Source organism: Cygnus atratus, chromosome 19, assembly GCF_013377495.2.
Source record: "Cygnus atratus isolate AKBS03 ecotype Queensland, Australia chromosome 19, CAtr_DNAZoo_HiC_assembly, whole genome shotgun sequence".
Classification (NCBI taxonomy): domain Eukaryota; kingdom Metazoa; phylum Chordata; class Aves; order Anseriformes; family Anatidae; genus Cygnus; species Cygnus atratus.
The window spans coordinates 8,925,485-8,948,190 of record NC_066380.1 but is presented as its reverse complement, the minus strand read 5'-3'; the positions used below and the strand labels follow the sequence as shown (position 1 = coordinate 8,948,190).

The following is a 22,706-nucleotide window of genomic DNA, read 5'->3' as shown; positions in this document are numbered from 1 at the left end:
GAAGAGGAACATGGACTTGAGGTACAGTTCGCTGTCTCTGGGGATGCCAAGTCAAAGTCCATGTTCTCCTCCATCACTCTCAGCTAGTGCTATGGGCTCAGCCTAACTCCTACAAGCATGCTGTCTCTTCAGTCTGGTAAAGCACACGACTGGCAAGGCCCACCTGGTCCCTGAGTCTCTCTAAACCTCAAAATACCTCCCAAAGCCATGAAATATAAATCACGTCGTTAAAAGCCAATAGTTATAACCAGATCATGGCATAGGAGAGAGCACAAGGGCCTTAACGCCGCATCAAGGAATTTGTCAGATAAAACTTCCAAGTAACCCCAAGGCATGGCTATGTCCCATCCCACCAAGGAGAGTAAAAGCACCATACTGCTCCCTCCTTAAAAATCTCACTTCAAAAATCTCACGAAATTCTCTCCTGCCTCCCACTCTGGTTGTAGGCTTAATAAACTGGGCAGCTTTGGGATGTGACTGAGGCCAGGATTACCGGCGTATCTCCTGCATGGCCTCTCTCTGGGTATTGCTAGCTACAACACTGCAGGGAAAGGGCAAGTTCTGTATAAAGCAGGAGGTGCAGAAGGGAAATGCTTCCTAGTTACGCTGTATGCTTAACACAAGTACAAGAGCGTGAGGTTCATACTGCGTAAGCTTGGTGGACACAAACCTGTCTCACCTCCTAGGAAGTATACAGGGGGTGCTGAGCTCGTTACAGAATTTGAAGCATCATCAGAGTTCGGATCCGAACCTGAAACTCCCTGCAGTCTTTTGTGTGCCTTTACATTTAAAAGCTTTAAATCTGGGGCTGGATTTAGGCAGCACTTAGAGAAAAATGAACCAGAGACGCCTGATTCTGGTGCTTCTGAGTTACTGGGTTCCTTCCCAGCATCACAGCCTGTCCTTTAGCTGCTATGTAAGTCACTCCTTCAGCACAGTGGTTTCAATTCACACTTCTGCCACTGTAGAAATGTAGAAAAGCATTCAAACCTCGTTGCAATGATTTGTTTTCCTTCATTCAGTTTTGTTACACTGGTTACATTGGTGCCAAGCAGGACCAGCCCTTAAGATGCTTTATTTAAAAATCTTTTTATTGTGCCTGTCAGGTGCCCTCTCCGGGGCTGACCACCACACTCTGCACATGCCCAGGGCTGGCGAAGTGCTCTGAGAAAGTGCTCCTGCCTCTCCCCGCTCCCCACACTGCCTTTTGTGGTTCGCTATTTAGACATCCGGGGAGAAGAACAGATGGAATAAATCGTCTGGTGGTAGCTGTGTGACTGAACCACTTCTGGGAAGCGCTACATCTCTCTTTCTGTTGGATTTGTGTGAGAGATGCCCACAAGTCACTCTGTGTCAGGAGTGTCAGGAACAATTTGCTTTGCAGAGCGCTGTAAATCTCCGGGTCTGTTCTGCTTCCGGGAAGGCTCCCCAGCAGGGCCGCCTGCAGCAGGAATTTCCAGCCAGCCCAGGGCTCTCCTCGAAACCAGCATCCGTGTTGTTAGAGCACACAGGAATGAGGCCAAAACCACCATCTATATATCACCTCTGCGGATGTGGCATATAAGCAGGGGAAAAGGGAGAGGCACGCATTGAACCGTACAAGTACCATTTTGTTTTCCCTTCTCCTCTTCCACTCTCCTCCCCACTCCACCTTTCAACCCCCTGCTTTTTTTTTTTTTTTCAGTAGCTGATGGGGGTGGTAAAATTCCAGGGGGCCAAGACAAACTATTAAACATTGTGATTTCTAATGGTTCCTCTTGAAAATTGCTGACAGATGCTGGTCCTGAGATCAGAACAGCGGAGGCTGCCAGCGTGAGGCTCGGGGCCAGCCATTGATTCCCATTTTTAATAGTAAAATCTAAATCTATGGTTGCTGTCCAGGCAGAAGCTAAATGCCACTTTTCTCAAAGCTTCTTCTTGTCCCCTTATCTTCCCTCTTTATTCCTATTCCCTTCCTCACTTTGCCAGACTTTATCCTCTGTTCTCCATTTCGTAACTTTAACTCATACATTTTCTGTCTCTTTTTCCACCTTTCTTTTTTCCCTGCTTCTTTTTGCTGTCTAGCTACTGGACTCTATGGATGTTTGCCCAGCTACAAGTTAGAAAAGGAAAAGTGCAGGAATTTGACTGATGCAGCAAGTTTCTCTTCTTCTTGGAACCTCTAATTGACAAGAAAGCCTATCTGTGTCTCAGAGCAAGAGATGGATAGACCAAATGAGGGAGCTGGGGCAGGGGCTCATTCAGCATTGAGGTCAGTCAGGGTCTTGCAGAAGGAGAGGGAGGTAAGCTGCCAACTCAGGGAAGGAACACGCTTTGATTCCAGCCAGACGTGTACTGTCTTTGTACACACTGTGGCTGAGCTATTGTTGCATCCCCAATGTGCCTTGGCACCTGGCATAGCAGTCTGGGCTCTTTCCTCACTTAACACCAACACCTTGTCACAGAATATGCCTAACTGGAAGTTTTGGAAAGGAAGAGATTGGCCATGTTTTCAGTTTTGCTGGTGGAGCTTGAAAAAACAGTGACAGTCCTAAGCCTTGTCATGAGTTTAAGGAACACTGTCAGGCCCTGGGGTGGGGAGGAGGGGAGGTATTTGTCCCTAGGAAGGGTCACGAAATTTGGACGGAATTGGAAATGCTGTTCTCCCAGGCATAAATTTCTGCCAGCCTGCAGGGCTGAGTCACCCATTTGCCTTTCTGAGGATCGCTGAGAAGCGCAAGGAGGAGTACATGGGAGTTGGGTCTGAGGTCCTGCCTTTCAAGTAAGTACACGCGCAGAGCTGGGTGACCAAATCTGCTGTCCTTGGTTACTTCACTTTCAATGTGCTTCAGTGACAAGTTATGGGTTGGGATATTGATATCTATGATTCTATGATTCTATATTCACACTGGGCCTTGCAGAAAACACCTCCACTAGCAAGACAGTGCAGCAACGAGCAGGTTACCAGATAGACTGTGCCGTAGCTGCACCCTGAGGCTTCCAGCGTTGGCTGCCCTGATCTAGTGCTGGCAATAGTCCGATAGCCAAATGGGAGACTGGACTAGATCCCCCAGAAATCGTTTCTGAACACCGCTTCTGTGATGCTCAAATGCCAGTTGGTGAGGGCAGGGTGTAAACACAAGCAGACAGAGCTCTTTCCCTGAAAATATTCACTACTGAGATGCACAATTGAGGCACATCCCTGTTCCAGCAGCCAAATCATAAAAATAGCAATATTTATCTGTTATCCTATTTATATTATAATACTTTATCCTTATCTTTTATCTTCAACAGCACTGTCAAAAAAACCTCAAGAGAGCATCATGGAGTTCCTTTGGAACAGAAAGTGTGACCCAGTCAGGCCTGTGCTGCTTAACCAAGCCGCTCTTTCACCAGTGCAGCAGTCCATGCAGGGAAAGCCATTACATCTCTTTTCCTTCCAGCAAGATGTTCTATTCTATCACCTCATGCTTATCCAACAAGCAACTGTCAGAGACTGAGATCTGACAGAGATGTGAACCCCCAGCTTCCTGGCTGGCAGCATTAATGGCCATGCTTGCAGAGTGTTTTGCTGTCTTAATAGCAGCTGTCATCACCACTATGGGAATGCCTCTCACTCTGACCAGCAGCCACAGAAGATTAATGTGTGTGATCCTAGAGGAATTGTTTCTTCTGGCTGCTGATGTGCCACAATTAGCACCTTCATCTCTAAGCTGGTACTTTGTTCCTTGTTAATAAAATGATTGTTGAGGATTTCCTTCCAGAGAGTTGGGGGAGTGCCATGTGAGAGAGGCAGTGATGATGAATCCGCTGAACACAGGCACAGCTTGGGAGTGGTGCAGAGATTGTATTGCTCGTGTCACCACCTCATTACTGTTGTTGGTTTTTATGGCACCATAAACATTGGGCCGCACCGTTTCCCTCCCATCGCAGACAGTGAAACGATGGAGCTATCAGCACCTCCAAGGAGGCACTCAACATCTTGCAGGAGTGAACTCGGTGCCTATACAAAGGATAGTGTAGAAGCAGCCAAGGAGAAGTTGGAGCACAGGCATCCGTAGGACAAACTAGGCATCCTCTCCTGAGGCTGAGGGGTTACAACAACATTTCAAAAGAAAACCTCATCTCCAAAATGGAGACATACAGCACTAATGTTCTCTTGTCATACTATGATTTCAAAGTGTAAGAAGTAGCCACACTCTATGATGTCTCCTGTTGCAAAGTAAGGAAATATAGCATCTTCACAGTTGTATCTATACCACCACTAGTGTGCGAGGCAAGTTCTGCAATTTTTAGCAGGGAAATTGTGCACAAGTGAAGCCTTGAAGCATGTGGACGTTCCCATAACTGGTTAACAGAAGAAATTCAAGCAACTGACTCACTGACCTGCATTCATTTTCACTGCGGTCTTCAAACCCTAGACAGCAGGGGAGAGCCTGCTCAAAGCTGCAGTCATTTCTGAACCATGAGCTATCTCCAGTGCAGCGTAGTCCTCTCACAGCTTCGTGGGGACCATGCTCATTTGGTCACATAATGCAAAAAAGCAGGAACCATGATACACGCTCTAGGTGAGTGTTGTTTGTTCTTCAATGTTCTGCTTGTCTGTAGCAGTTATGGGTATGGTGTTGTGCTCTATCTTCTGTAGAAGATTTAAACTGTTTGAGATCACAGTTCAGACTGGCAGTGACAGATATTTCATTCAGTAACAAGGAATTACGTTGCCTTAACCCACAGGCACCTAACCACAGATGGGCAATTAATACCTAATGTCAGAAATATGATTTGAGTCTTCCAGCTCTTAAAATCCAACTGCTACTCAGAGAGTGAAAGCACTAGACTTGCCTGTAAGAACTGATGAAAAAATATTAGTCAGGTCATTCAATTCAGTAAAGAACAGCAGTGAAATACCACGTATATACAAAGAAACTCATTACACTGTTTAACATTCTTGGCACAATACAGGGCATTTCTAATTGTGTTTTTCCTTGCCAAGTGCACTGCCAAAAAGTAACTAAGAAAAAATGTTGAGGAAATAAAGTATATATGTATATATATGGGTATATATTTCTGTAAATGCCTGTGTTATAATTGCTATTTATTATTTATAGTGTAGAAACACCCAGATCCCAACAGAAATTGCAACTCTGTTGTTTTAGGCACTGTACCCACCCGGAGTGTCTAATACAGCCTTTGTCTCGACATGCTACTTTAAATAAACAAGAGAGCCTTAAGACCTGAGGTGTGCTTCAAAGGGAAGAATGAGCATCACCCCACTTGCCTCAAGTATTAGGGCAGTGGAAATGCTCCTGATGAGGGCACCAAATGGACTGCATCTTCTGCAGAGAGATGTTTGTATCTGGCTGTGGGATGCAGGGTGTGAACGTGTGCAGTTTCCAGATAGTGCTGTATTTCTTATAGTGACTGTAGGTGACACGAGTTTCAGATCCTCCTCCAAGCTCAAATTCTCCATATGCAAATGGAAGAATGAAAACATAAGGAGAAAATATAACACTGAAAATCAAGTACTTTCATGTCACAAAGATGTAGTAAGTATGAAGTCAGTGTGTTTTTTTATATTCCTACTGATCTGGTGCCTTGCCAAGAACTGTGCAGACTTTGCAAAGTCCACCTAGGGAGCTCATACAGGAGGAGGAGGAGGAAGAAGATAATGGTGTCTTTTCTTTGAAGTGTTTTGCTTTCTGGCTGGGGATACTCCCATACAGAACCAAGCTGTGCTAGGAGAGAGATGAGGAATAAACAAAGGTCCAGAGTACATAAATAACCATGACAGGGCTTCTGCAGAGCCAAATGACTTTGCACGTGGGAAGAACTAAGTGGGGTGAAAAAGAAAGCTATAGGTTAAAACCCAAGAGACTGTCTGCACTAGAAAATGACTCATTATTAACAACACTTGTCAAAAATACATCCACTCCCCCTCAGGCGGGATTGAAAACACATTGGCTGCTAGAATGGATAGAGCCAAAATGTTTTCAGTACCTATTATAGAAAATCTACGAGACCTCTGGGCAAGAGATTTCTGTAAAAGAAGGTGTGAAAGGTTTGACTTTTTCTACCCAAGCAATCAACCAATTATCAAGGCAGAGGGCAGCAGGGAAGATCTCCTTGCTGGCATCGCTGTCAGCCACGTCAGAGCCACCGATGACTCCAGAGCTCAAAATTCCTGTCATGCACCAAACCAGGGCCTGCAGAGAGGCCCCAGGTGATACGGGTGAGAAATGGCATGAATGAGGTCAGCATCTGGCTCCTGCTCCCTGCCTTGGCCTGTACTTTCTGCAACCGTACAGCAGTATGTACGAGTCTGTGCCACTGAGGTAGAGCCACGAGTATGTGCTAATTTGTGTCTAGACAGCCTGCCCTCACCTCTCCCTTGGATGGAAGAGGAAGTGTTGAAATGCAGACCCGAGGAAATGGTGTTAATGTCACTTATACCCTGATTATGTGACTGTATGGCTGCCTCTGTTCGGTACCCTGCAATAAACTGCATTTCTTGTCCTCACCAGGGGCCTGTTCAGGCACACTCCAGAGCATTTCTAAGTGTACAGGCTTGAGTTTGTTCTCGTGGAAAGTGAAGTGCAGGGAGGGCTGAGCAGGGTCGAGACTTGGTCCCGTCACAGCGCTGGAGCTTTGCCAGTGCCTAGGCCCAGACCCGGGGCCTGGGAGCCAGGCAGCATTCCTGGGTCCTGCAGTTCTGCCTGGCCTATTAATCACGGCCTCGTAAACCCGTGACATCAAACACCTTCATAGTTCACACCTGCATCACGGGGAGGTTGTTAAAAATCAGGAGCAGGGCTATGAGAGGAATTCGTCAACTTTTTGGATTTCAGAACTGGAGGCAGAATGGTTTAAATGGAGTTTGCAGAAATGCAGCCTGTGTGGTCCGTCTTGGTTTGTTGCTGGTGGAATTTAAAAATTGGAAATAATAAAATTAACAATAAAATATTGGAGGATAACATCTAAAATGTAAACAACATAAAGCCAGGAAAAGAGTTCTGAATACAATTCTTTTTTTCTTTTTTTATCTATCTCTTTTAATGGCTATCTCACATAAACAATGTGGCTAATAATCTGAAGTGAATTTATCACATATTTTTATTAGTAACCTAAAATCACACAGACTTCCACAGATTGTTGCCTTTCTTTTCCAGATGCCATTGTAATGCTTTCAGAGCTAGCAAAGGGAGGATGTTTCACTGGTAATGGTGCTGGGGAAGAGTCGGTTCATACCTAGGTTCAGCTGCAGACTTCACAGGTGAGGTCAGGTATTTCAGTACCTAACTGTGTTTGATCTCCATGGAAATGAGGTGTCTCCATTCCTTTCAAGAAAGCAAGATACAGGATGACGTCTGGCTCTGTGCTTGCTGGAATGTGAGAGCAATCTGAGGAAACCTTTGTGGGTTACCTACCTTTCCTTTGGGGTGCAAACCAGCTGACACAGCAGCTTCTTGGTGTGTCTGGCCCTTAGATTGGTTATTTCCCTGTTTCATCTTGACGAAATGAAGGTTATCAGAGCTACCCAGCACCTTTTAGAAATGCATGGGTAACACCTTTATAAGTTGAGAAAACAGAAATGATTTCTTCTGGTAACTGTTTTTCTTCTCCATCTTGTTCTGTGCCTGTAAAGGTTTTATGAAGTTGAGTGGTGCCCTCAGGAATTAGCCTTAACTCCAGGAACGGCAGCAGCAGGTTCAGGTTTAGGTAATTCAGCTTTTCTCAAATTCCTGGCTTCAAGCAGCCCCTCGGGGGCAGCAGCTGTGGGCGACCCCGGGCCTTGCGGGGGGCTGTGGAGGTCCCTCAGTAGTGGAGTCAGGAAAGGTAAAACCAAGAAATAACTAAATGCAGAGCTCAAAGGAACAGAAAGTGAGTGTGAGGCAAAACCCTACCATTGTGGAAAGTCAAACCACAGCATTCACGTTGCTGCACGTGTTCAGATTTTGCCTGTGTGCGGTTTGCTTGCCATTTCTGAGAAGCTCAGGCAGGAAAGGAGTCAGAGGGGTGCAGCAGGTGCTGTGTGGAGCTGGTGACATACTGCATGATACCTGCACAGCAGTGGGTCAGGGCAGGTGAACAGATATTTCCAGAGTCAGTTTGCGTCCCTCGTGGAGCACAGGCAGAACTTAGGTCTGTCTGAAACAGGCTGTACAACTAATTTGCTGGACCCTTGAAGCAACTGCCTGAAAATGTTGTGATTCTCTGTGCCAGATGCCTCCCGGGGCTGCTGACCATCCTCTGCATACAGCCCTGGCCAGGGAGCTGCCAGCGCGGGCATGGGCAATTGTGTCAGTCTAAATTAGATTTATGGTCCTGGGGACTAGATGTGAGTTGATTCCCCACTCCAAAACGCATCAAACACTTGGAGTGTCTAAATGTTCCCCCATGGCACCGGGCTGTGCTGTGCCACCCTGCGCAGCTGCAGTCGTGAGGGGCAGGTTGCTGGCCTGGCAGGGGGCAACAGGAGGGAGCACGTCTCTGCAGGGGCACGGGGCACACAGGGGCTAGTGCTGCCTCTCTGGCTCACCTCTTTGCGGGATAACTTTGCTTTTTCTTGTTGCTTAAATATCCTCTTCCCCATCCAGGTCTTGGTGCATGGGTCTGAATTGATGAGGGTTGGTCCATTCATTCAGAGCCTTATAACAATACTAATAGTTGTAATAACACCTAGCCCATTGAGAATACCTTTAGATTTAGGGCACAATTCCCCCTCATCTATCAGGATTCTCCCTTTTGCTATTTTTCTTGAAAAAGATTCCTCATTTCACAATCTGTCTCTGAGAAAGAGCCGGGGACCAGGCTGTGTTGCAATGACTGTGGGGATCACGCCGGCTAGTGACTGCAACACGAAGTGCAGTCGGTCCCTACCAGCTGGCTCTTTTTTTCTCCCTGTTTCTCTTCTTCCAGTTCCCCCCACTAACGTTTGTGTGTAATTAGAGAAGAGAAAATTAACGAGTAAATCATAGGAATTAAAAATGTCTCCAAAGCAGATGGATCTTATTAGCTATATTTCTCAGGCTGCAGGAGTTTTCCAGTGCTTAGGATGGAGTTCTGAGTGAGCAGTCACATTTGCAGAAATATACCGATGTGGCAATTGTGTGCAGCATGTCAGGAGTCAGAGAAGAAACACGCCAAGTTAGCCTAGGAAAGAGAGAAAATCTTTCAGTTCATCTTCATAGTAGTAATAAATGAACTGGTTTAGACAGATCAAAGATTTGCCCCTAGACTGAGAATACAACAAAACAAAACCCCAAACTCACCATTTTTTCTGTCCCTGTTGCTTTTTACATTCTCTGTAAGGAAAAATATTTTCCCCAAAGCCTGTACAATCAGATTTTTGCCAAAATGATGGATGCCTTTGGGATGATTCTTGTGAGATTCCTTAGTTTATCAGCTGCTGATCAGTTTTCTGAGTCTCTGCACCATATTCTCAGGGCGAACAGTTTTGGATCAGGTTGTTAGCTTGAACATGATGCTGTGATGCCCATACATAACTATACAGTGGAGCTGCATCAGTTATATCCTCCTGACAGTGGCTGAATTAAAAAAAAAAAAAAAAAAGTAATAGGATCCGAAATATCATTCAATTGGGAGAATTAGTCCCTTTCTTAATTCTTAAATGGGGGAAGTTCTCCTCAAGCAGATACCCTTGACCAACTCCATTTACAGAAGTATCTCTTCTGTGCTACAGGTCATAGAGAAAAGCACTGAGGGTATTGGCCAGTGGTGGTGGAGGCCCTGTCTCCTCTCCTGTGAGCTCCCAACATCACTCGTTGCTTCATTGTTTGGACATTTCAAACCAACACTTGGGACTTGCTCCACATTGCACAGCAGCTTGTCTCATGCAGAGCACAACCATTTTTAGCTTCAACTAGAAGACAAGTCCAAGGGATGAATCAGAAGGAAAAAAGTGATGTTTGGAGAATAACACCAGGGAATACTGGGCATGCCAGAGATTAAAATGTGTTTCAGGGAGCTCCAGAAGAGATTAACAACCACAGATGACACGACAGCTTTAGACAGCAGAATTTCATGTCATCTTTCAGGCCAAAATCAATTGTCTTCAGTACACATTTTAAAATCTTTCAAATATATCTTACTTTTCTGCTAAGACAAACTTTCCCCCTTTGAAGAGCTGGACCAGTCTTTAAAGAGCCTTTCTCCCATCCTTTATTTATTATTGGTTTACATTAGGACTATTCAAGGTCACAACAAAAGTCAAGAGCATGGTGCCTCGGGTATCTGTAGTGACTGGTGGAAAGCAAGGGCCAGAGCAGATAAGCCAGCCCAAATGTCTGTCAGCATCTCTCACAGAGATGAGGCAAGTTAATACAATTCTTGGTTATGAGTAAGGGGATCAACAGTGGGACTAAAAGGGTGATTCAGTTCCTCTGTATGTCAGTAGTCTAGGACCCGAAAACCAAAAAATAGCATGTACATGAAAACTTTTCCTTCTAAGTCAGTTTTTCTAATAAAGTAAAGTGTAAGATTTCTCTCCACAAAGCCTGCCTCAATTATGTCTTCGGCCATCGCATCCACTGCAAAACTGTCCTGCTGTGGCACATTGTTCTGGTGCTGTAGGAAGTGGGAAAATATGTAAAGGAAGGTACAGAATTGCCATGAATGCTGAGAAAACACTTCAGAACAAGAACATAAATTGGTTAAATATGTTTTATTGGCAAAAGAGAATATTGAGAGGTGAAGTAAATATGTTATGTAAGTACCTTCCTGGAAAAAAAAAATCCTGGGCCATGCTGAGCAGCTCAGTTATCCAGCAAAGAGAGAAGCAGCAAACAGATATGAAGCTGAAGAACTTTGCATGAGAACTTCTGTGTTGATGGATGTTTTCAGACAAAGCCCGGATGCCTTTCTGGAAGAGATATTTTAAACAGACATAAATTATTTGTTTCAATGCAATGGCCCGGCCAACACAAAATGCTGGAGTAGGTAATCTAGCAGTCCTCCTCGACTTTAATGTCCCTGAGCCCCAGAGCGAGCTTTGTGGCTGCCCACACTGGGAAGAGCTGTCCGATAGCTATGCACCAAGAAGTGGGAGTGGAGGCAGAGGTTGGGCGATGTCTGCGAGGTCAGGCGGTGCAGCAGGAAAGCAAAACCCCTGTCTCCTGACTGCCCCTGCCTCCCTCATGTGCTGTTCTGCACTGTCTTTCCAAACTGTGTCTTCTCCTCCACATATCCGGTCAGAACACTAAAAAAAGCAAAAGGCAGTTAAGGACATTAGCCAGAAGGTCTGATGTAGTTTCCTGCTCACATAATGACTTTCTGAGCTAACCTTATAGTGGTGATTAGTGGAAAATCCTGAGTATCAGTGTCCCCAAGGATCAGGACAAATCATCTGTGTATTGGTGGCTGGAAGGTTAGGTAAATTATCTACAGGTCAGGTAGCCAGTTGTGCACCTTTAACAGCACTTCATGTCCCTTCAAGACATCCAGACTCTTACTGGTTTTGACAGAATATATGTCAGACAAATGTATGTCAGAGAAATACACACTGGTTTACAGAGGTAGTGCTGTGCCATTATTGCCATACAACCAATGGGGAAACTGAGGCACAGGCAGGCAATTGACTTTTCCAAGACATAACAGCAAGTCCATGTCAGATCTGCAGATAGCATGTCTTCGTACCTGCTAAATGGGCATTTTTGTCATGTTTTCTGACATCTGCCCCTGGCAGGAAATCCGGGCCTTCCCCAACAGAAAAAAAGAATGAAGCTGAGCACAGAATATGAGACATCACTGATTAAGGATTTGGCATTAGTTTGCAATTAGTTTGTGAATAATTTAAGCCATTTCTATTTTCTTTGCAGCTGTTTCACGTATCACGCTTAGAATTGAAAGCTGGCAAATATTCCCAAAAGATAAATGAAGTGCCAGTGCACTAGCAAAAAAATTTAAAAAAATGCACAAAATAATCACCTCAGGATGAATACGGAGCCAAGGGGTCTTTGTCCCCTTGGCTGAAATTTGCTTTCATAGCCTTTTCCTTGGTTTAAAGTGAATTCATGCTAAAAAATCTGTGCATTTAAATTCTCTAGAGGACCAGTATTTTTGGAGGTGGGCCCCATCTCCTGTGAAAGGGAGATGGGAGCACAGCTCAGCCAGCACATCTGCAGCCTGGCAGCTACCAGTTACCTGTTGCCTTCTGCTCATAACTATGGCTCATTTGCTTTTGAGAGTGCGTAGGATCTTCTGGCTTCTCATCTCAGGGAAAAGGACTGTTGTGGGCACGAAGGTTAGAGTTCAGTGAAAAAGTGCTTAAATGAAACAAACACCCAGCAGTAGGACAGAGTCAGAAATTGGGCAGAAGTTGCTCTGGGAAGAGAAATCACAAAGCATAAGAATTATTATTATTATTATTAGTGGTAGTAGTAGTAGTAGAATTTGTTATTATTTATTTTCCGGCAGAGAAGAGGAACATTGTGTGCTGGAAGGGCTGTGTACTATACAGCTTGCTGGAAGAAACTGGCTTCTGAAAAGCTGCTAACTAGGTTATGGGTGAGGGAGGAGATACAAAAGATCAAGTACCCATGTAAACCTTACTCAGGCTCAGCCCACCGTCTTGCCTGCAAGCATAATCACAGTCTGAGGTCCAAACCCATATAAGCCAAGCCACAGATGTCTAAGCACAAATGAAGGAAACTATTACGATTCACTATTTCTTTCCAGGCATCTCCATACCATTTCACACCATTAAGCTCCCTGAGACGGTGCATTAGGACACAGATGTTGTGTGGCTGGATCTGGAGTGCTCCCACCGAGGGACTGCAGGAAGGTATTTATAGCATAGGTGTTGATCCCCTTATTCCTCTCAGGCATTTTCTCCACGTTTGGCCCTGTATTTATACCCTCTATTTCCACCAAATGCCCTGGCAAAGCACAAGTATCAGTCCTGAAGATGGAAGCACTCACAGAGTGCAGCGCTGGTGAACTAGGCTGAAAATGCATACTTGTGAGTTTGTACAAATGCTGTACTCCTTGTGACGGGCAAGGGGCTGAGGACTGCCAGCAGAAGCAGCCCAGCTCCACAGGGTCTTTCTCCTGAATGCCTCTAATCAGAATAATAACAGTGAATACTTTTGACTTAGTGTCCTGCAGAATGATGCTCACCAAACATTTTCTCAAACGATGCTTCAAGGCCTGACAGGCATCAACTGGAGCTGTTGTTTTCTTTTAATTTCTCTTTGTAAACTGACTTAAAGCCAATATCAATATTTATCTGCAACTAGGGAAGTGCTTTGCTGCCAGGAATTTGAACATTCTGTTTTCCTCTAAGTATAAATGGGGCAATTACTAATGAGAATATTTTCAAAATGAATGAGTGGAACATTAATTTTCCCTTAGCCCCAGTCTCTAGTCATGCTACAAATAACCCTTCACTTGTTTTATCTGATGGTTAAGTTGCAGTCTCCAGTACAAAATATGATTTTATTAAGACATTCTGGGGATTGCTATCCCTAGGACTTTAAGTATCTAGTTGTTTTTTCCACATCAACTCTTGCTAATGAGTTTGCTTTTCCTGTGTCCTTCACTTGGAGTGATAGAAGAAATTTTTATCACAGATCGTAGAAAAAGTCTGAACGGGACCACAAGAAATTGTTTAGCCAGCCGCTGTGACTCAAGACTGTGTCTCCAATACCTAAACTACTGCCTGCAGACAGCAGCGTGACCTGCCTGCTCTCAGAAGCCTGCAGCACTGGGAAATCCACAGCTTCCCTCCACAAATTATTCAGCAGCTTAGCTATTCCTGTGCACTCCCTACAGTCTCATCAAAATTTCCTCAGCTACACTTTAAACTTATGACTTATTGCCCTTATCACAATAGATTCAGTAAATATTTTATTCCTTTTCTTTTTGCAATTACCTTCCACATACTTGAGCACTGTTATCATGTCTTTCCTTAGCCTTTCCACTCCAGACTTAAATAAACCAAGTCTTTTAATCTTTCATCACAGGCCACGTTTTCTAGAGCTCTGATAATTCCTCTTGCTTTTCTTTGGACTTCTTCCAACTGACCTTCCCGTTTCTTGCTTCAAACTGAATAGTCTGCTAGCTGGAGTGTCACGGTGTGAGCAGACTGGCAGGTGATCTATCAGCTCACAAAACACAGTGAGGCCAAGTAAAATCGAAGCAGATGAGTACATCATCAGCTCCTAGTTTATCTACTATCTGTAATGTTTCTACTGAGTCGTATTGTTTACTGGTATGCCAGCTGACACCAAAGAAGCTTTGTGTTCCTTTCCACCTACATTTTGGCCAACTGTAGTCTGATTAATGTTCATAGCAAGAGGTGAGATGGGTTCCAAGCCTGCTCTTTTTAAACCATCCATCATTATTAACCTACTAAGCCAAATGAAAATGTTCTTTGATGATAGCTCCTGCCCCTGGGGAGGAAGAAGTTGGAAGAAAAGTTGGAGAGAATGAAACATTTCATTAATTACCCCATAGCAACTCAGTGGGAGGCTGGATATTTTCCTAAACTCCCAAACTGTTTTGTGCACACATCCTCCCCCACATTTTTTTCTACTTGGTACATTATTTCCATCTCTCTGCTAAACTCTTGGTGTTGCCAGTTTCCATGCTAAGATCTCGCACAAACTCCCTTGCTGGTGAAAACGGGGTCATTTCTATGAATCACTCAGACTGAGAGGAGTTATCACATGCCAAGATGCTTGTGATGGATAGACTTTAATGGAAGCTGTGACTTCACATATTTATATGTATAGATCAGCCTCCAGCTGTAGAAGGATTCCCTCACCTCTATCAGTTCAACTTGGGATGTGATCTCGCCACACTTTGCTTTCTCATGGAATTCCTCCAAGTAAAGCCCTCATTGCTGTGGGAAGCTTGCTTTAGCTTTAGTAGTTGCCCTCCACCATTTCAGCTTCCAAGCCAGTCTCTTATTGTAAAGTTTGCCTGGTGTCCACATAAATCATCGTGCTCATGGTAAAGGATTGAAGCCAAATCCCTCAACACCAGCATCCCCAATCCCTGTAACTTTTTTTGAAACTATGTAAGTTGCCTGTAAAGTAGCAATTTACTCCAGCAGTTACATATCTTTCTTAAACTTGGATGTAACATTGCTATAATAGTTCCTGCTTTACTTTAAAAGTGGCTGCATTCAAAGAAAGGATTTTTGCAGCCAGAGCCTGAGTAGGCAATGACATTTTTTCTCACGTGCTTCTTTAAAGCACACACACAAATTCCTCTTTGTGTAATGAGCCCCCAAGCTGTGGGGATGGTCCTGTCAAGAGCAAGTCTGAAGTTCTCTGTTCTTTGCCCTGTGTTGGCTCTGAACTGCTGCTGGATGTAATGCTCTTCCCTCCACTTCTCCTTGCCAGGTTTATCAGTCATTTGAAAAAAAGAAAAAAGATGCTCTTGCTTAGCATTTTGTTTCTGTAGGATTTCTTTTCTTCAATGCGATGTAAAGGATAAGCTCTGTGTTATTGTCTTTGGATATGGAATTGCACAGTTTAAAGACCCACTCTTAAAACAATGTAGATTAAGGCTGGATTGAGGCTGGACTAAGGCAATGTTCACTTTAGGAATGCCAAATACTAATATTGGTCATTTTTAAGACTTTATCAGTGTGCACTTCTGGATTAACAGTTAATTAAAAAAAATCCCTCTGGTGCTCTTATTTATTCAAATAGTGTATAGGCAGGAGGTGAGATTAAAAAATAACCCCTCCATAATTTTATATTGAGTTCCTGATTACAGATTGCCAGTGTGTGTCAGTTAAATATAAATGCAAAATAGTTCACTTTTTTTAATTCTCTAAAGATCTGAATTGCTAATGATAGACATTGCAGAGTGGAAGGAAAAATCATTAACTGTTTATATTCACAAATTAAAATGGTGTTTTTCCATTCCTAATGAAGGCTGAAAGAAATGCCAGGCCGTGTACTTTTTTGGACTCTGTACACTGTGAGCACATTTCCCTGGTTGGGAACCGGCTCCTGGTGAGTGCCGCGCCCACAGCTTCCAAAAATTCCAGATGACTACAATTTCACCTCATGGGACCAGAAACCAAAATTGTACCAGAGATCCTGGCATTCAAATCCAACCCTCAATTCCCTTTACACTCAAAAAGGCAGGAACTCTCAGTTTTGTTTTTGACATCTCTCACTCCACATGGTATCTAGCTTATTATTTGGCTCTCTGGACTTCTTTTTCATTCCAGATTTTTCTGTTATTACTATAGCATCTTTACTCCATCTACTCTGTGGACAATACATTAGACAAACTTTGGGAAAACATCTCTGTTCCTCAGTGTATTTGCTAAAAAGGCTGAAAGTTAATGTTTTCTCCGCGCAGGAGGCAATTTGTGTGTATCAACCAAGGAATAATGTTGGTTGCCTGTGGCTCTAAAATACAATATTCTTCCATGGACTTAATGCCACATGAGGTGTATGGCTCTGAACTGCTAAGGGGAGCTGGTGTAAGTTCTGGGAGGCCATTCAGCAGCATCCCCAGGGACAATCACCAGGGCAGACCATGGTGGGGAAGAACCCAGTTCAGGTAGCAATGATTTCTTTACTTGATGTAAACTTGGTTTCAAGCCCAGAAACCTTTCTTAACCTTACAAACCTTTCTCAACCTTTCAAACCTTCCTCATTGTTGTGATAATATCACAAAGCTGAATAAATATTTGAAAATGCAAATAGTAAGTTTTTCCATTTTGTTAAATTGAATTGCTGAAGTTCCTCTGCAGTCAACAGGAGCAGCAAAAAGGCCCATCAGAGGTGAAGGAGAGCTGACACCTTCTCAGGAGGATTCACTGAAAGAGAAAGGAGAGAAAACAATAAGTGTGATCCACCCTCCGAGTTCCCCAGAGTCATTCAGGCCTGAATCACTGCATGTGCAGAGGCCGATTAATTGGAAAGCATTTATTAATGATTTAGGAATATGCTGACCCTTGGCTACATGCTCATCCCCAGCAAGTTTCTCATACCACTGATTCAGTCAAGCCTCTTCCAACATGTGCCATTGCACAGAGGTACCTGCTCACTTGCATAGTAGGAAGTAATGCAGGAAAGTACACTAGCCCGAGGGAATGAAAACAGAGTATAAATTTACACTGTCACTTCAAGTCTGAGCCTGTTTTTAAATCCTCATGTGCCTTCTCTCCATCTTGTTTACCAGAACTTCAGCTAAGCCTTGGAACTTTCTTGAGGATCAAGTGTAAGCGTGCTCCATGCTGTAGCATATTCCATGTACGCATTCGTGTCAGTGGGTGAGAGCATTCAAATATGTTATCTTCCAGTCCACCAGTAGCTGTTCCTCAGCATGGTCTTCTCTTTTTTTAACCCTTGTCTCCCTGTCAGAAACCCAGACCACTGGGAAACTTAAAGTTGGGAAGCTGCTGCAAAAAGAAGCAGAGTATCCTCTGTAATTTTCCTGTGGGAAACTGCCCTCAACAGGATGACAATCATCTTTTGCAACTGTGATATGCTGGGACTGAGCATCATGGATCAACCTTATGCTGCATTTGCTAATTGTAGTTTGGATGCATCTAAAATCTCAAGGTGACCTGGAGATTTTCTGAGATTGTAGATAAATATGATGAAAGTACCAAAACAACAAACAAGCTGGAGGTTTTCATTGGAGTTAGGGAGAACCAGCTTGCAGGCTTGGAGCCCCTGACAGTTCTCCTCAGGGGCTCAGAAGACACCTCTTGGCTCTCTTGGCTTTTAGCATGAGTTCTAATCTCCTGCCCCCTTGGTTCTTCTTCTCAGTGATTATTAATGGTAGCTATCCGCAGGGGGGCTGACTTTGGTTCTGATACCCTCCCACAACATTCAGTTTCTTTTCAACATCTTTTGTTCTGAAACACCAAAATGAATCAGGGAGAGATAATTAAACAGGACTAAAGATCTTTAAAAATGAGTGAGTTGGAGTCCTCTCATTTCTCAGCGAACCTCTCAAACACCTGGATACGTAACTGACTTTACCTGGGCAGTTAGAACTGTAAGATGGTTTTGGAGACCTTGCCCCCTAGGCAGAAGGATACCTGGCCTTCTCTGTATTATAGACATGCCTTCTGGGGGCTATATAGAAAGAATTTGCCTTGTGATTCTTCATTTTCTTGTAACAGTAGAAGGCACAGAACTGTAGTCTCTCTGGTTTCATTTTCTGTGGTGCATCTTTCATCAAGAGGATTTTTTTTGAAAATGGAGGATGTAATTTTATTGCGTTATGGAGTCATGCAGCTAATAAACGACAGTGCTTCTAACAGCTGTTAAAGATTGTTCCATGGCAGATAAGTCTGCATTCACCAAAGGTATCTTTGCAGCACCATGAAATGCCAGCAGCTAACTGGGTTGGTATAAACGATTATGCAAAAACACTGCACCAGCCCCAAACATATTTCCAGTTAGCTGCTTCGAAATGCGTGTGCATTAAGCCTGCACTCTGCAGGGCAGTGACTGCTCCTTTTCTTCTGTGAAGTGTGCTAGAGCCATGCGTAAATTTCCTCATAGACAGGAATTTTGCATTTTAACCAGCTGTAATTTCCTTGAGCATATTACCTCTGTAAACAGTTGAAAGAAAAAATGTTAGTCAACATCTTGCACTGTTGTGTCACTCAGCTTTTGGTTTAGTTCTCTCTTCCGAGTAGCCTCATTGCAAAAGAATAAATTGGTACCACTATCAGTCACACCAAGTCAGAGCAGAAATGAGTGTAGAATCCCTTGGTGCATTTCACTGTTGGCAGAAAAAAGGGTTAAACCTAAATATAAACCACACTGCCATGCTTCCTACTTTCTGTCCACTTTTTGAATGATGAAGGTTAGTTGGAGGTACTTATTTTCCTGTTGTCATTGCTATTGAATTTAAAACTTTAGAGAGGAAGGGATTTACAAGACAAGCAAAGCTCTGCTTGGAAGCTGGTTCAAAGCAGCTCTAAGAATTGCTTCCAAGCTTTTCAAAACTATTATCTCTTCGCCACTATGAACGACTGATGAAGAAAGGAGACAAAATGTTCCCTATCACACAGCAGCCACCCAAACACTGTTTCCCTCATTGTGTTTTGTCTTACTGGCAACTCTCACTTTTCCCTCTCCTCCACTTGGCATATATTCTCTGGCTTTCCAGTGCCTGGGGGACTATGTTATCATGATCAAGCAAGGAGGAAATTGCAAAAATGGTATCGTGTAATATTTCGTGCAGGAATCTAATACCTAATACTGCTTTACCATGAAGTCATTGTTTTTAGTCTATAAAATCCAGAGCACTCCAGAAATTAATTTCAGTTACTGGATGCAATTTGTAGACTAGCAAATAGTTGTATATCAGATGAAATAGATTTAAACCCATTTTGAAAAGAATTCCAAGTTTAAGGTTAATGTCTGTCAGAAATTTTCATGCCCAAGAGACATAGGGCCTTTCCTTCACTCGTAACAGAGGTTGTCAGGACTTGGCCTCTCAGTCCCTAAATTCCTATGGATCTGGGCCCAGCAATGTGCAGTAAGAGCAGTTGACAGTAATCCCGGTTTGTGGTAAGGTGTCCTTGGCATTTTAACTAAATCCTCTTGTTCTTTGAACAGGGAAGTTCCCACTTGCCTCTTGGCTGAAGCATGGAAACCAGATGTCAGTGCCCTGGATCTCCGTAACCAAAGGGACAAGGCAGTGAGGTCACTAATTAATTCCCACTGGGATTTCCAGACAGAATCAGTGTGATTAATCTAAATAGAGTGAGTACAGTAAGCACAGAGTGCTGATCTCCCCTGGCACAAACGCTGCTGTCGATCTGAACAGGCACTGTGGGCATTCCTCTAGGATTCCCGTGTACTCACAGACTGGTCTGAGCCACTGCTCTACCCTGGCTTCTTTTGTAGAAGTCCTGGAGAGCTGGCTAGCACCCTTGGGCCTGGACAAATGTTGATGCAGAGAAGGCATAGATACCTGGGCTTTCCCAGACATCTTTGAGCTGCTACATTTAAGCCACATATTCAGAGTTCCCTGTCTGGGTCTGTTGACGTTTTTCATTCTCTATAAATAGGCAGTGCTGACTTCCCTCAGATGGTTTGGATGGACTGCTATCTCAGTGAGGACAATTAATTCTGAGTGCAATCCCATCTGCTAATGTCCCTGACGAGTCTGTTAGCAATTGATGATGGTACTTGTATCAGTTGTGTATTTATTAGGAAAAAGCTCCAAGTTCATTTCCCCAGGCAGAGAGCCAGACCAAATAACAGATGAAAGTGCAGACTCTCAAGTGATAGGAGGCCAGAGTCCCACCAGCCCACCTCCTTCCCACCTCCTGCTCCTGGTTACAGGTAGAAGAGCACCTGCCCTAGACTAGAGAGCACCCCCAGTGATCCTATTCCCCGTGTCTCACACTTTTGTGTAGCAGTAAGAGGAGTTCAAAGCCCTCCAGGCACAGGAGGAAATGTGTGAGCTGCTGAAGGGGTGTCAGGGCTGCTCCCATGTGCTCATCCACACCCTGAAAACTGGGAGAGATTTCTCCACAAAGAAGAGCTCTTGAGTAGGAGGTGTTGTTTGCTTTACCACTGTTCGACACAATTAACGGAAGACTGACGCTGCCATGATTAACAGTGCTCTCAGGAAGGGATTGTTGGAAGCAGCTCTGGTGAAAGTTGCCCGACAAAGGCGTCCATGCTGGCTTCAAGGTTTTTTTTCATGGTAATTTGAAGGGTAATTCATTGCCCTTCTGCAGCTATTCCTTCTGGACTGCCCTGCTAATCTTTCAAATAGTGCATTTAAATACATATTCCAGCTAGGAGAGATTTCATAGAAATGAGTGAGGGGCAAAGTTTTACAGAAAGGATGAAGATCTAAAGAAAATGAATTCTGTGGCTGCAGGAAGGGCTTTGCAAAGGGAATAACAGACCGGGGTGTAGGTTTTATTAATCTTGTATTATACGTAGTTATGCACCCCCAAATACCCATAAAGGCTGTAATAACGTCTCTGAGCATCTCCACCTCCATTTCTGTATTTGGTGAAGTCACCAGTGACCTGTACTAGGTTAGAGGCAGAAGAGAGAGGGAGATATAATTTTATTCCTCATTTTGGGTGATGTAGGAAGCAGGGATGCATAAAAGGGATTCTTGTCATGGTGCTTTTTGAAGATGTTTGAGGTGATCAGAGCTGTACTCCATGTGTTTCTTGTAAATGGCCAAAAAAAAAATGGTTGAATCCATAAAAGCCCTGAAACAACACCACACCTACGTGATCCGGGTACTCAGGGGAAATTTATTTTGCTGCAGTGCCAGCTGAGCTGGAGGAGGGATGCTGTCATGCTTGTCTTACTCTTGCTAACTGTCTACCCTGAAAGTTGCATTCACTAGGTAAGAGCAACAGAGCAGGTGCCAAGGCTTTGTTGTAAGCTGATCCGAAATCATAGTTAACACCTGACCCAAGCAGCAATAACAGCCCCTGTGTTGCTTGCTGTCACCTGGGTAACTGAGGTTATTTGCTTTTTTGTATTTGCTTTTTTTTAGCTTCACATATTCCAAACTTAAGCTTGTCTGGAAAAAAAAATAATTTTTTTTCATCTCCTCTCCTTTGCCTTTGGTGTTGCAGTGTCAGGAAAGCCTGAAAAATGGCTCTGAAGATTATCTTCTGAGCAGCACATTCAGTCATTGCAGGGGAGGACTTCATCTAGGAGATGGCACTGGCATGGCTCTGGGGAGATGGCAACCTGCCACGAAGCTCTGCTGCCATCCCAGGACCCTCTGGCTTGCCAGTGAGGTTCAGAACCTTGAAACTGAACTAGAATGTCACAGGCTCTGTGACAAACAAGTACATCGTAGGAGACAGTGCCTGAACCAAGGAGTTTAAAGCCTAAACAGGCAAAGAGCAGGAGGAGTAGCTGCCCTAGTTGATGTAGACAGCCTGGCAGGTCAGTGGTCCAGCTGCTCACAAAGCTTGCTGCCTGACCTCCCCCTCCAGAGCCACAACCCATCGATCATTAGGATGACTAGAGTAGGTCCTCTGTAAAACAAAACGGGGTAGTTGGGCACCCAGCTATATGTGTACAACACACGATTGCCTGTTTTAGTGCTGTATATGCCCAGAAGCATAATTTCTGCTGTCATCCTGCAGGGACGCGTCTGTGTGACTAAACACAGCCTTCACTGAACAGGATGGATGGAGGAAGTTAAAGCGTGTATGCCTGTCTGCGGAGGGAGAACATGACTTTCTCAAGACCATCTGGGTTTTGCTTTCTTTTGATAGAGATGGATTTGACTCACCTCTTAGAGCACGATGCTGTCGCAAACTCAGTATGTTCAGAAAGCCTGGGAAAATGCTGCAGCCCAAGTCTCTCTGGCTATTGTCTCCCAGTGCCTTGCCCTGGAGGATAACAGGCTGAGTTGCCCGTTATCTGTGACTGTCTGTAGCAGGACATTGTTTCCTTTGTCACTGACACTGCCGATTAGTCACGGGCAAGTCTCCCTGTCTCACACACACATACTTGGACACAGTCTTTCTGCCCATGAACAAATAAGGTTCCCATAATCCTGGCTTGCCTCTGCTTTGGAGAAACGAGTGGAAGCACAGAGCAATATGCATTGAAAGCTTGCCACCTTCTGGACGTTGCACAGCACTGTGTCTTTCCTAAAAAAGTCATTTTATAAGGGGGCGCTCCAGGTGGCAATTGGAAGTAGATAAGCAAGTCCCAGTGTGTGTGTACTGACTTTAGGGATGAAAATGGAAAAAGATGGATGAAGAAGGAATG

At 44.1% G+C, this 22,706-nt stretch overlaps 2 long non-coding RNA genes across 4 annotated transcripts in view; one reads left to right on the top strand and one right to left on the bottom strand.

Moving 5' to 3' along the window:
- Positions 1-22,242, top strand: part of LOC118257083 (uncharacterized) — a 68,524-nt gene extending 46,282 nt beyond the window's left edge. Inside the window, exons 4-9 of the long non-coding RNA XR_004781454.2 lie at positions 3,274-4,547; positions 7,146-7,249; positions 12,673-12,778; positions 13,566-17,239; positions 19,551-19,697; positions 22,073-22,242. This is a non-coding gene — a long non-coding RNA (uncharacterized LOC118257083). The remainder of the gene's footprint in view (positions 1-3,273; positions 4,548-7,145; positions 7,250-12,672; positions 12,779-13,565; positions 17,240-19,550; positions 19,698-22,072) is intronic.
- LOC118257084 (uncharacterized) lies at positions 7,072-22,392 on the bottom strand. 3 transcript variants are annotated; one of them, XR_004781456.2, is made up of 5 exons: positions 22,222-22,392; positions 16,594-16,783; positions 10,713-10,858; positions 9,249-9,524; positions 7,072-9,129 (listed from the first exon to the last, which is right to left on the bottom strand). It is a non-coding gene; the product is annotated as an uncharacterized LOC118257084 (long non-coding RNA). The 3 variants fall into 3 exon arrangements; XR_007709036.1 differs by lacking the exons at positions 16,594-16,783; positions 22,222-22,392 and having other exon boundaries at positions 7,072-7,313; positions 7,404-9,129; positions 10,713-11,056; XR_004781455.2 differs by lacking the exons at positions 16,594-16,783; positions 22,222-22,392 and having other exon boundaries at positions 10,713-11,056.
- Between the last annotated feature and the right edge of the window lie 314 nt (positions 22,393-22,706).